Below are 14,481 nucleotides of genomic sequence, written 5' to 3' on the forward strand. Positions count from 1 at the left end.
TGCTGCTAACCACTCTGTCTGCCTGCCTGGCCACCCCTAAGCACTCTGCTTGACTGCCTGATCATCGCTAACCACTCTGCTGCATGCCTGATTTCCCCTAACCACTCACATGCCTGATTGATCGCCCCTAACCACTCTGCCTGCCTGCCTAATCATGCCTAACCACTCTGACTGCTTGCCTGATCGCCCCTAACTACCTGCTTGCCTGCCTGATTGTCCCTAACCACTCTGCCTACCTGCTTGATCACCTCTTACCACTCTGCCTGCCTGCCTGATCACCCCTAATCACTCCATCTGCCTGCCTGATCACCCCTAACCACTCACCTGCCTGCCTGCTTGCCCCTAACTGCTCGCCCACCCATCTGATTGCCACCAACCACTCTGCTGCCTGTCTGATCTCCCCTAACTGCTCTACCTGCCTTCCTGATTGCCCCTAACTGCCTCAGCCTGCCTGCCTAATTGCCCCTAACCACTCTGCCTGTGTGCCTGCCTGATCATCCCTAACCACTAGCCCGCCTGCCTGATTTCCCCTAACCACTCTCCTGCATGATTGATCCTCCCTAACAACTCAGCCTGCCTGATTGATCACCCCAAGCCACTCACCTGCAGCCTGATCAGCCCTAACCAATCTGCCTGCCGGCCTGATTGCCCCTAAGCATTCACCTGCCTGCCTGTCTAATCACCGCTAACCACTCTGCCTGCCTGATTCCCCTAACCACCCTACCTGCCTGCCTAATCAGCACTAACCATTCGCCTGCCTGCCTGATCACATCTAACTGCCTCTGCCTACTTGCTGATAGCCCCAACAACTCTGCCTGCCTGATTGCCCCTAACCACTCTGCCTGACTGCTTGATTGCCCCTAATATCTTGCCTGCCTGACTGATCACCCCTAACTGCCTCTGCCTGTATGCCTGATCGCCCCTAATCACCTCTGCCTGCCTGATCACGCCTAACCACTCTGCATTCCTGCCAGATCGCCCCTAACCACTCTGCCTACCTGCCTGATCACCCCTAAGCAAAGCCAACCTGCCTGATCGCCCCTGACCACCTTGCCTGCCTTCCTGCCTGATCATCCTTAACCACTCGCCTGCCTGCCTGATTGCCCCTAACCACTCACATGCCTGATTGATCTCCCCTAACCACTCGCCAGCCTGCTTGATCGCCCCTAACCACTCTACCTTCCTGCCTGTCTCATCATCTATAAACACTCGCCTGCCTTCCTGATTACCCCTAACCACTTGCCTGCCTGATTGACTGCCCCTAACCACTCGTCTGCCTGCCTCATCACCCCTAACCACACGACTTGCCTGCCTGATCGCCCCTAACCACTCTGCCTGCCTGCCTAATCATGCCTAACCACTCTGACTGCTTGCCTGATCGCCCCTAACTACCTGCTTGCCTGCCTGATTGTCCCTAACCACTCTGCCTACCTGCTTGATCACCTCTTACCACTCTGCCTGCCTGCCTGATCACCCCTAATCACTCCATCTGCCTGCCTGATCACCCCTAACCACTCACCTGCCTGCCTGTTTGCCCCTAACTGCTCGCCCACCCATCTGATTGCCACCAACCACTCTGCTGCCTGTCTGATCTCCCCTAACTGCTCTGCCTGCCTTCCTGATTGCCCCTAACTGCCTCAGCCTGCCTGCCTAATTGCCCCTAACCACTCTGCCTGTGTCCCTGCCTGATCATCCCTAACCACTAGCCCGCCTGCCTGATTTCCCCTAACCACTCTCCTGCATGATTGATCCTCCCTAACAACTCAGCCTGCCTGATTGATCACCCCAAGCCACTCACCTGCAGCCTGATCAGCCCTAACCAATCTGCCTGCCGGCCTGATTGCCCCTAAGCATTCACCTGCCTGCCTGTCTAATCACCGCTAACCACTCTGCCTGCCTGATTCCCCTAACCACCCTACCTGCCTGCCTAATCAGCACTAACCATTCGCCTGCCTGCCTGATCACATCTAACTGCCTCTGCCTACTTGCTGATAGCCCCAACAACTCTGCCTGCCTGATTGCCCCTAACCACTCTGCCTGACTGCCTGATTGCCCCTAATATCTTGCCTGCCTGACTGATCACCCCTAACTGCCTCTGCCTGTATGCCTGATCGCCCCTAATCACCTCTGCCTGCCTGATCACGCCTAACCACTCTGCATGCCTGCCAGATCGCCCCTAACCACTCTGCCTTCCTGCCTGTCTCATCATCTATAAACACTCGCCTGCCTTCCTGATTACCCCTAACCACTTGCCTGCCTGATTGACTGCCCCTAACCACTCGTCTGCCTGCCTCATCACCCCTAACCACACGACTTGCCTGCCTGATCGCCCCTACCCACTCTGACTGCCTGCCTGCCTGATCTCCCCTAACCACTAGCCAGCCTGCCTGATCACCCCTAACCACTCTGCCTGCATGATTGATTGCCCCTAACCACTCTTCCTGCCTGTCTGATCGCCTCTAACCACTCACCTGCCTGCCTGCCTGAAACAACTCGCCTGCCTGATAGATCACCCTAACCACTCTGCCTGCCTGCCTCATCACCCCTAACCACTTGCCTGTCTGCCTGATCACCCCTAACCACTCTGCCTGCCTGCCTATCATCCCTAACCACTCACCAGCCTGCTTGATCACCCCTACCTGCTCGCCTGTCTGCTACATCCACCCTAACCACTCTGTCTGCCTGCCTGATCACCCCTAACCACTAGCCAGCCTGCCTGATCAACCCTAACCACTCTGCCTGCCTGATTTATTGTCTCTAACCACTCTGCATGCCTGTCTGATCGCCGCTAACCACTCACCAGCCTGCCTGATCACCCCTAACCACTCTGTTTGCCTGCCTACCACATCATCCCTAACCACTCGCCTGCCTGCCTGCCTGATTGCCCCTAACCACTCTGCCTGCCAGCCTGATCGTCCCTAATAGCTCAACTGCCTGCCTGATCACCCCTAACTGCTCACCTGCCTGCCTTATCATCCCTAACTGCTCACCTATCTGCCTGATTGCCCCTAACAGATCACCTGCCTGCCTGATCACCCCTAACTGCTTGCCTGCCTGCCTGGTCACCCCTAACCACTCACCTGCCTGCTTGATTGCACCAACCACTATGCCTGCCTGTCTAATCTCCCCTAACCACTCTGCCTGCCTGATCAACCCTAACCATCACTGCCTGCCTGCCTGGTTGCTCCTAACCACTCGCCTGCCTGCTTGATAGCCACAACCACTCTGCCTGTCTGCCTGATCACCCCTAACCACTCTGCCTGCCTGTATGATCACCAATAACCACTCACCAGCCTGCCTGATTGCCCCTAACCACTCTGTTTGCCTGCCTGCCTCATCATTCCTAACCACTCACCTGCCTGCCTGATGGCCCCTAACCACCTCTGCCTGCCTGCCTAATCGCCCCTAACTGCCGCTGCTTGCCTGCCCGGTAGCTCCTAAGCACTCACCTGCCTGCTTGATAGCCACAAACACTCTGCCTGTCTTCCTGATCACCCCTAACTACTTTGCCTGCCGCTTGATCACCCCTAACTGCTTGCCCACCCATCTGATCGCCACCAACCACTCTGTCTGCCTCTCTGAACACCCCTAACCACCTCTGCCTGATTGCCCTTAACCACTTGATCACCCCTAACTGCTTGCCTGCCTGCCTGATCGCCCCTAATTCTGCCTGCCAGCCTGATCACCCCTAACTGCTCACCTGTCTGCCTGATGGCACCTAACAGCTCGCCTGCATGATTGACCCCCCCCCCAACCACTCTGCCTGCCTGATCGCCCGTAACCACTCTGCCTGTGTGCCTGCCTGATCATCCCTAACCACTAGCCTGCCTGCCTGATTGCCCCTAACCACTCTTCTTCGTGATTGATCCTCCCTAACAACTCTGCCTGCCTGATCGCCCCTAGCCACTCACCTGCCTGCCTGATTGCCCCTATCCACTTGCCTGCCTGATTGATCACCCCAAGCCACTTGCCTGCTTGACTGATCAGCCCTAACCACTCTGCATGCCTGCCTGATCGCATCTAACTGCCTCTGCCTACTTGGATGATAGCCCCAACAACTCTGCCTGCCTGATTGCTCCTAACCACTTTGCCTGCCTGCCCAATGGGCCATAACCACTTGCCAGCCTGCCTGATCGCCCCTAACCACTCTGCCTGACTGCTTGATTGCCCCTAACATCTTGCCTGCCTGATTGATCAACCCTAACCACTCTTCCTGCCTGCCTGAATGCCAGTAACCATTCTACATTCCTGCCTGATCACCCCTAACCACCTCTGCCTGTATGCCTGATCGCCCCTAACCACCTCTGCCTGCCTGATTGCGCCTAACCACTCACCTGCCTGCCTGACTGCCCCTAACTGCTTGCCCATCTTCCTCATCGCCCCTAACCACTCTGTCTGCCTACCTGACCACCCCTAACCACTCTGCTTGACTGCCTTCCTGATTATCCCTAACCACTCTGCTTGCGTGCCCAATTTCCCTTAACCACTCACATGCCTGATTGATCACCCCTAACCACTCTGCCTGCCTGCCTGATCACCCCTAACCACTCTGTCTGCTTGCCTCATCACCCCTAACCACTCGCCAGCCTGCCTGATAGCCCCTAACCACTCACCTGCCTGCCTGATTGCTCCTAACCACTCACATGCCTGATTGATAGCCCCTAACCATTCTGCATCCCTGTCTCATCACCCCTAACCACACGACTTGCCTGCCTGATCACCCCTAACCACTCTGCCTGTCTGATTAATTGTCCCTAACCACTCTGCCTGCCTGCCTGATCTTCCCTAACCACTCACTTGCCTGCCTGATTGATCACCCCTCATCACTCTGACTGCCTGCCTGATCGCCCCTAACTGCTCTGCATGGCTGATCGCCCCAAACAGCCTCTGTGCCTGTCTGATCACCCATAACCACACACCTGCCTGATCACCCCTAACCACTCTGCATGCCTGATTTATTGTCTCTAACCACTCTGCCTGCCTGTCTGATTGCCACTAACCACTCACCAGCCTGATCACCCCTAACCACTCTGTTTGCCTGCCTGCCTCATCATCCCTAACCACTCACCTGCCTGCCTGATCACCCCTAACTTTGCCTGCCAACCTGATCGTCCCTAACTGCTCACCTGCTTGCCTTATCATCCCTAACTGCTCACCTATCTGCCTGATTTCTCCTAACAGCTTGCCTGCCTGCCTGCCTGATCACCCCTAACTGCTTGCCTGCCTGCCTGCCTGCCTGCCTGGTCGCCCCTAACCACTTGCTTGCCTGCTTAATTGCCCCAACCACTCTGCCAGCCTACCTGACCTCCCCTAACCACTCTGCCTGCCTGCTGATCTCCCCTAACCACTCTGCCTGCCTGCCTGATCTCCCCTAACCACTCTGCCTGCCTGCCTGCCTGATCACCCCTAACCACCACTGCCTGCCTGCCTGGTTGCTCCTAACCACTCACCTGCCTGCTTGACAGCCACAACCACTCTGCCTGTCTGCCTGATCGCCCCTAACCACTCTGCCTGCCTTTATGATCACCAATAACCACTCACCAGCCTGCCTGATCACCCCTAACCACTCTGTTTGCCTGCCTGCCTCATCATCCCTAACCACTCACCTGCCAGCCTGATCATCCCTAACCACTCTGCCTGCCTGCCTGATCGCCCCTAACTGCTCGCCTACCTGCCTGATCATCCCTAACTGCTCACCTATCTGCCTGATGGCCCCTAACCACCTCTGCCTACCTGCCTAATCGCCCCTAACTGCCACTTAATCACCCCTATCTGCTCTCCCACCCATCTGATCGCCACCAACCACTCTGTCTGCCTCTCTGAACACCCCTAACCACCTCTGCCTGATTGCCCTTAACCACTTGATCACCCCTAACTGCTTGCCTGCCTGCCTGATCGCCCCTAATTCTGCCTGCCAGCTTGATCGCCCCTAACTGCTCACCTGTCTGCCTGATGGCACCTAACAGCTCGCCTGCATGATTGATCCCCCCTAACCACTCTGCCTGCCTGATCGCCCGTAACCACTCTGCCTGTGTGCCTGCCTGACCATCCCTAACCACTAGCCTGCCTGCCTGATTGCCCCTAACCACTCTTCTTCGTGATTGATCCTCCCTAACAACTCTGCCTGCCTGATCGCCCCTAGCCACTCACCTGCCTGCCTGATTGCCCCTATCCACTTGCCTGCCTGATTGATCGCCCCAAGCCACTTGCCTGCCTGCCTGCCTGATCAGCCCTAACCACTCTGCCTGCCTGTATTATCACCAATAACCATTTGCTTGCCTGCCTGGTCACTCCTAACCACTCACCTGCCTGCTTGATCACCCCTATCCACTCTGCCTGCCTGCCTGAGCACCCCTAACTGTTCACCTGCCCGCCTGATCACCTCTAACCACCTCTGACTCGGCCCCCACTGCCACGCCTTTTTCTGGAAGGACGTCCGGAAGGTCGTTTGGCTGTCTGGTCTATTTAGCATATTATGCTTTTATTATTATAGATAGATTCCTAGATATGGATATGTGGTGGTGGGAACTCAGCATCCAGGTGAAGGGGTTGATGCTTGGAAGAACAAGAGAGAACACTATAACAGAGGAAGAAGAGGCTGTCGGCAAGACCCTTGACCTCTCTGAATCTGATTGCTCTCTGTAAATGAGGCTAATAAGATCCACCATTTCCGGGAATGTTGTGTATGTCTGATTAGCACAGAGCCTGTTCATTATAAGTTTTTTACCTTTCATTGTGTGTGTGTTTTTTTTAAAGCTGAATGTTATTTGTCATATGTATGTTCCGATTTTATTGATCCATCTGTTGACGGACAGTTAGGTTACTTGTACTGTTTTTTTTAAAAGCTATGCTTTGGATTTTATACAAAAAATATCTCCTTAATATCACACATCCAGTCAATATTCAAATTTCCCTAATTCTTGCACATTTTAACTGTTTCTTTCCAGAATAAATGTTACTTGATTTTTATGCCTACCCCACCATTATAGAGGTTTTAGATATATTAACAGTTTTCCTTCTAAATATGTTAAAGAAATAACCGAAGATGCATAAAGTGATTTATGATCAAAGATATTTACCCAAGCTTTTTTTTTAACAGTGGAAAATGGGAAACAAAGACCATGAGTAAGGGATTGGTTGGATAAATTAGCCTTCATATTTGCAATGGTATGTTATGGCTTTAACCCTCTGAGTGTGCCTCAAATTTTCCAGGCAAACCTAGGAAGTAACATCTGACTCCTGTAGAAAAGGATTTAAAATAACTGTCTGTGTTATCTTGGACTCCCAGGACATCACACATGCTGTTCCATCCTTCTTGAAACTTCCCCATTACCATCACCCTCCCACATACACATCTGACAAAACCCTAGTCATGCTTCAGATCTCAACTCACATGGTACTTCCAATGGCCAGCTTTCCATGATCCTGTTAATTGTCATTCCCTATATCAGAGATAATATTTACCATTTGGTTGTAATTGCTTGCATATTTAACTATCTCCCCTACTAAGTCACTATTCCCTATACTTAGCACAGGATTGTTTGCATGTTCTGGCAAAGACTCCAGGCACACGCCCACCTCACATGTTTGTGCTGCCTGTTCCCACTAGTCCTCCAGATACCCTTGTGCTTTGATCCCACATCATATTTAAGATCTGCTCAAATGTCACCCTCTCAGTGAGGCATTTAAAACTGTATACAAACCGATCAGCACTGCCAATCCCACTTCCCTGCTCTGTTCTTCCAATAGACTATATTGCTCCTACTGGATTGTAGTATTTTATTTATTTATATTCATCGCTCTCTCTACAGCTAGAGTTAAACACAACAAGGGTGGGCACTTGAATCTGCTTAGTTCACTGGTGTACCCCCAGCTCCTAGAACACTGCTGAGCATGCAGGTGATCTCAATAAATATCTGTGGCTGGAATGATGTGCCTAGTGCAGAGCAGGTGCTCAGTGAACGGCAGCCTTTATGATTGCTACTTCCCTGGTTCAGTGATGCTGGAGAGGACACAGTCGATGAAAGCACATTGCAAATTGCTGAACACAGAGGGAGGAAAGCACCATCCATCTAATTGCCCCGACCCAAGCCCTGGCAGTTGTTTTCGACTAAGTAGATGCTGCTCTCTCCCCCAGAGGAGGTGTCATCCTTATTAGTCAGACCACCCACCCTTTTCTACAGGAGCCAGATGTTACTTCCTAGGTTTGTCCAGCATGTAAAGGGACACTAAAACAGGAAGCAGGAGCTGGATTCCTTTATAGCTTCCTCTACGACATCTCATAAAATCTCATGTTTACTTTATAAATGCTTCAAACTCCCAGTCACCTCTTGTTATAAATATTAACAAGAGGCTTATTACCCCATGAAATATGAATGTTTTGTTGCAATACGATCCTTCCCTTTTGTTAAAGAACAATCGAGAAGAATTACGAGGTGGATGCTGTGTCCTTAGCCTGAGAAAATGATAAGCCCCTCTCATCTGTCCAGTTACAGGAGCTTAGGGTCAAAGCTGCTCCCATACTCTCTGGAGAGGGCAGGCCTGTTGGGATAAGTTCTTATTTTATGGGCTGGAGCAGAAACAGAAAAGGAACAATTGGCATTGTTAAAAGCAGAAGTCCTGACGTCATTGAATCTAACATCTCTCTAATTTTTTTCTTAACATCTAGTGCCATCTACAGAATTTTGGCAAACAGCTACCTACCTGATCTAATCCTTTCATTTCAAAGACCAGGAAACAGAAAACAAAGGGAGGCAATACAGCCTGCCTTAAGTCACACAAATAATGTATCTGGCCCTAACCGGTTTGGCTCAGTGGATAGAGCATCAGCCTGTGGACTGAAAGGTCCCAGGTTCAATTCCGGTCAAGGGCATGTACCTTGGTTGCTGGCATATCCCCAGTGGGGGGTGTGCAGGAGGCAGCTGATCATGTTTCTCTCTCATCAATGTTTCTAGCTCTCTATCCCTCTCCCTTCCTCTCTGTAAAAAATCAATAAAATATATTTTTAAAAATAAAAAAATAATGTATCTGAATGTGCATATAGTCATTAATATTCACACAGTGGCCCTAGCCGGTTTGGCTCAGTGGATAGAGTGTCGCCTGAGGACTGAAGGGTTCCAGGTTCGATTCTGGTCAAGGGCATATACCTTGGTTGCAGGCTCGAGCCCCAGCCCTGGTCGGGGTGTGTGAGGGAGGCAACTAATCGATGTGTCTCTCACATTGATGTTTCTCTCTGTGTCTCTCTCTCCCTCCCTTCCACTCTGTCTAAAAATCAATAGAAAAATATCTTCGGATGAAGATTAATAAAAAATTATATATAATACAGTGACCCAAAAGAGGTTTTGAGAGCAAATAAATCTAAATGTTAAAAATGGCAAATTCTCCCCGAATAAAGAAAAAAGCCTCTATCAAACAGCTTCGCTAAATTACAAAGTGCACTCCAGTGGGTCTGCTTTCCCTCCACGTCAGGCCAACAAACAAGGAATTTGTACCATGTTGTGCACTGCATTGAAATGTCAGATAACTGCTGACTCTGGTAATTCATCATTGAATTGAAGGCATTACATATGGGAAGATCAAAAATTTAATTCCGGTTTCTTTCAACAAGAATTGATCTAGGAGTTCATTACAGAAAGTAATTTTTATTAAACAATGACAACAAAAAAAAAGTAATGACAAGGATTTTATTTCCAATCACTATGTCTTGAAAATGTCAACATTATAATAATAACTATTAACCCCTTTGTACAGAGGATAAAAACAAAGCTCAACAAAGCATAGTGACAGAACTAAGGTTACAGAGCTAGTAAGTGACAGAACATTGGTTTAAATCATGGTAAGCTTGCTCTAAAGCCTGTGAACTTTCCATCATGTTTCAAGTGATAATATCGACTTTGCTGAGAAAACTGTACCACAGAGGAAGGACAACCACTGGGGTGGGGTTAATAGGCAGATTGGAATGCTTGGCCGGTTTCCTATTCATCAAGCTGTTTGAAAAATTAACAGCAATAACACATAAATTTTACCAGAGGGAACATGAAGGAGGCTGATTTAAAATTTCCTGAATGGACTAAAGTCTAATTCTGGCTCAGGAAAAAGATACTTAAAAGTAGTTTCTGCTTATTACACTTGATATCTTTGTCTTGCTAGAATTCGTGTTTGTAAAATATTTTATTTTGGTTGAGTGATTTTAGGGTTGTTATGAAAGTAGACTATTTGGAGTGTCACAAAATGTCTAAAAGATTGTATATGCTTATGAAATAGAATATTTAAAGAGTCATCAAACTATGAAAAGAGAAAAATAAATGACACCTAAGTAAACATATTTCTTTTAATCTTTTTTTTCTGTCTTTATGTGTGGCTGTGGGTATATGTATAATTTACACCACTGAGATGATGCTCTCTTTATAGTTTTACATTCAGCACTTTTATATAATTATTTATAGTTCTTCTAACTATAAATGTAATTATTTAGAACAGTGGTCGGCAAACTCATTAGTCAACAGAGCCAAATATCAACAGTACAATGATTGAAATTTCTTTTGAGAGTCGAAAACCGACTTCTGCTGATGGGCCATGAAGTTTCAATCGCACTGTACATGCGCACCCGCACGTGGTATTTTGTGGAAGAGCCACACTCAAGCGGCCAAAGAGCCGCATGTGGCTCGTGAGCCGCAGTTTGCCAACCACTGATTTAGAACATAAGATAAACACCCCCAAAAAACAGACCAAAAAAAAAAAAGGATTGTTTGGAAGACAGTATAACTACTGGGCGGATAGGGGCCAGGCCTGTGGGGAGAAGACAGCAGGAAGTTGGCCAGCTGGCCGGCCTCATCAGGGCTGGGCTGGCTGGGGGGAGCGGCCACGGGCGATTGGCTGGCAGGCCCGCCCCTGATTGGGGTGGGGGGGCTATTGGAGGCCAGCAGCCTAGGGGAGGGGCCATGGGTGGTTGACTGGCTGGCCCTGCCCCTGATCAGAGTTGGGGGGGGGCCATCAAGGGTAGGGCCAGCCAGGCAGTAGGGCTGCAGGAGGTTGGTCAGCCAGCCCCACCCTCTATTGGGGTTGGGGGGGGCGATCAGGGGCAGGGCTGGCCAATTGGGGGTGGGGCCGGCCTGAGGGGAGGGCTGTGGGGGGGTTGGCCAGCCACCCTGCCCTCCCTCAGGGTGGGAGAGGCTGATCAGGGGCGGGGCGTGGGAGGTTGGCCTCCAGCCCCACCCCCGATCAGGCTGGTTCACTAGCAGCAGTGGGTGTCATAGCAACTGGTCATTCCGGTCGTTATGGCGTTCCAGTTGCTGGCTTTTTATATATATAGAATACTATGAAAACTACTAGTAATAAATACTGTGTTACTTACTGGGTGACATATCCCATCATTAATTTTAATTGATATTATTGTTTACCTGAGAGAGGCAAGAGAATACGTCGGAAAATCTCTTCAAATAACATATTGAGAAACCTTAATGGAAAATCTGAAAAACTTAGAAAATGAAAATGATAAAATTATTTTGAGCACTCTAGTAGATGCTAATAAATGGAGAGAATTTGAGTCTGGTTAGAGGATGATGAACAAGGTGGTTATGGGTGAGGAAAAAAGTTATCATTATTAAAATACCTAAATATAAGGACTGAAACAAACAAACAAAAAATAGAAGAAAATGTAGGTACCAAGATTATGGACCTCGGTCTTAGAGAGGATTTTATTAATTTGACCTCAAAGGCAAGGGAAATAAAAGCAAAAATAAATGAATGGGACTATACCAAACTAAAAAGCTTCTGCAGAGCAAAAGAAACCATCAACAAAACAAAAAGGCAAAAGCAAACAATCCAATTTTTAAAAAATGGGCAGAGAGCCTGAACAGATACTTCTCCTATAGACATATAATGTAAACTGGTACAGCCACTATGGGAAACAGTATGGAGGGTTGTAAAAAAATTAAGACTAGAGTTACTGTATGACCCAGCGATCTGTCTTCTGGGAATCTATTTAAAATTTTTGAAGGTATTTATCTGCAAAGATATATGTATCCCTATGTTCACTGCAGCACTACTCACAGTGGCCAAGAAGAACGGATCTTGAAAATATCATGTTAAACAAGCTAAGTCAGATGGAAAAAGTCAAGAACCATATAATTTCACTCATATGTGGGATATAAAACTGAAAGCAACGAACAAACAGAAACTCATTGATACAGATAATAGTATGGTGGTTACCAGAGGGAACTATGGGTGGTGGGTAGTAAAGACTGTCAAATATATGGTGATGGAAGGAGACTTGACTTTGGATGGTGAACACACAATATTTCAGTGAGGTTTTTCAATGACCTCAATATGGAAAATGTAGGTTTCCATATCAAAGTAATTTTACATCACTGCCTGACCAATTTATCACATACTTCATGGCTTCAAACAATATTAAGTTCCCATCTCACAGTTTTTGTGTCAGAAGTCCAAGCGGGGGTTGGCTGGGTGCTCTACTTAGAGTCTTACAAGGCCAAAATCAAGCCTTCCTGGAGGCTCTGAGAAAGAACCTACTTCCAGGCTCATTCAGGTTGTTAGTAGATATGGTTCCTTGCCAGATGTCAGCTGAGGGCCGGTTTTTTTATCCGAGGGGCTGCCTGCATCCCTTCTCACGCTTACTATGTGGCTTTCTCCAGCAACAGTGGGTCAAGTCCCCCTGTGACACTCTGAATCTCTCTGCCTTTCCCTTCTGCTGCATCTCTTTGACTGACTTTTCTGGCCTCCCTCTTCTGCTTTTAAGGGCTCATGTTATTGCATTGGGCCCACTCAGATAATCCAAGATCATCGGTTTTAAAGTCAACTGAATTACAGCTGCAAAGTACTTTCAACAGTAGTGCCTAGATATGTACTTGGTTGAATAACCAGGGGAAGGGAATTTGTGGGAATATCTTTAGATGTTTGCCTACCACACGTTTATTTACTGAAATTATTATTATTAATCTATTTTTAGAGATGTTGGTGAATTTTGTGGCACTGTGCCAAGGAATGATCTCGGACACTGATTCAAACTCATTTAGTTCCTGCCCTAGCTGGTTTGGCTCAATGAATAGAGCGTCGGCCTGTGGACTGAAGGGTTGTGGGTTCAATTCTGGTCAAGGGCATGTACCTCGATTACAGGCTTGATCCCCGGCCCCGGTTGGGGTGCGTGTGGGAGGCAACCAATTGATGTGTCTCTCTCACATCAATGTTTCTCTCTCTGTCTCTCCCCCTCCCTTCCACTCTCTAAAAATCAATGGAAAATATCCTCAGGTGAGGATTAACAAACTCAGTTAGTTCCTGAGCACCATAGAAAGTCTAAAGATCCTGTTTCTACAACCAGAAAAATAAAATTTTCCACACAGAGTTTCAAATGAGAAATCTGAGATTGGAGGCAGGGCATCTGAGGAATACAATTGTTCACTTCGAAAGCCGCACTTTTGGTTAGCAATAAAGAGTACATTCACATAAGGTATAGAGATACTAACTCTCACCTGGCCTTTTCAGGAGATCTTCTTTCTCTTTCTCTCTCTGGATCACTTGTCTCGAAGTGTTGGCCCGTGGAGAAGATAGAAGTTAGACCACTCGGAGCAGAAGTCCTCTTGAAATTCTAGAGAAGCGGAGTCTTCCAGCAGCCAACCTGTAGGGAGTAGTGACTGGATGTGGCAAGTGATTCTTGAGAAAAAGCAGGACTTTCTGAAGGATTGGAGCTTTCCTTACAGGGATAGTACAAATGAGATAAACAGGGCCCCAAATTTCCCCCCCTTTGGTCTAGGGTGACTAGAGAACAACTGTTCAGGGGCTTAATGGTGATCAGCTTCTTGGTGTTACAAGTGGGTTAGAATTTTTTTTTCTTTTCATGTGAAATAAATCACTAACCCTGATTGAGACCCCTGAAACTAACACCCCATTTCCTACCTCTAGCTGGACAGTGGCACCACTGAGGGGGCCCTCCCCCAGGCTTTAGATGCTTACTGGGACACCTGATGACAAAATAAGAGTTTCCAAGGCACTAGAGATGATGTAACAGTGGAGTGATTGGGAAACAGGTCATAAACCCCATCCCTGTGGTGACGGGGGAGAGGAGGGTGTGTCCAGGCAGGAGGAGGTGATGGGTAGAAGGATTTATAGGATGCATAAATCTCTATGTGACTGACTGGTGTTATTTCTTTTAGCATACACATCAAAGAATACAATTTGTATGCATTTATTTACACCTGTTTTTAATGAGAATACATACACATGTTGAAAAAACTCAATGTATCTTGTATGCATATGCAAGCACACACAGAGGAATTCATTCTCTTTTTGCCTAGGGGATAACTGACACTTGAATAGTTATTTAAAGACTAAAAAATGGCCCTGGTCGGTGTTGCTCAATGGTTAGAATTTCAAAGATAACGTTTAAAAAATGGAGCATTGTTTTATACTAAGTGTTCACTGCAGATGTGATTCTTGCAAATGATTGTCATTATCCTTATGTATTAG

The 14,481-nt window shown here is 48.2% G+C and overlaps 1 long non-coding RNA gene across 1 annotated transcript in view; it reads right to left on the reverse strand.

Annotated features, from left to right (window-relative positions):
* LOC114228577 (uncharacterized) overlaps positions 1-13,949 on the reverse strand; it is a 33,056-nt gene extending 19,107 nt beyond the window's left edge. Inside the window, exons 1-2 of the long non-coding RNA XR_008556506.1 lie at positions 13,912-13,949; positions 13,488-13,633 (exon numbers count right to left, since the gene is read on the reverse strand). This is a non-coding gene — a long non-coding RNA (uncharacterized LOC114228577). The remainder of the gene's footprint in view (positions 1-13,487; positions 13,634-13,911) is intronic.
* Between the last annotated feature and the right edge of the window lie 532 nt (positions 13,950-14,481).

The sequence above is a fragment of the Eptesicus fuscus genome, chromosome 1 (genome assembly GCF_027574615.1).
Source record: "Eptesicus fuscus isolate TK198812 chromosome 1, DD_ASM_mEF_20220401, whole genome shotgun sequence".
In the NCBI taxonomy this organism is placed as follows: domain Eukaryota; kingdom Metazoa; phylum Chordata; class Mammalia; order Chiroptera; family Vespertilionidae; genus Eptesicus; species Eptesicus fuscus.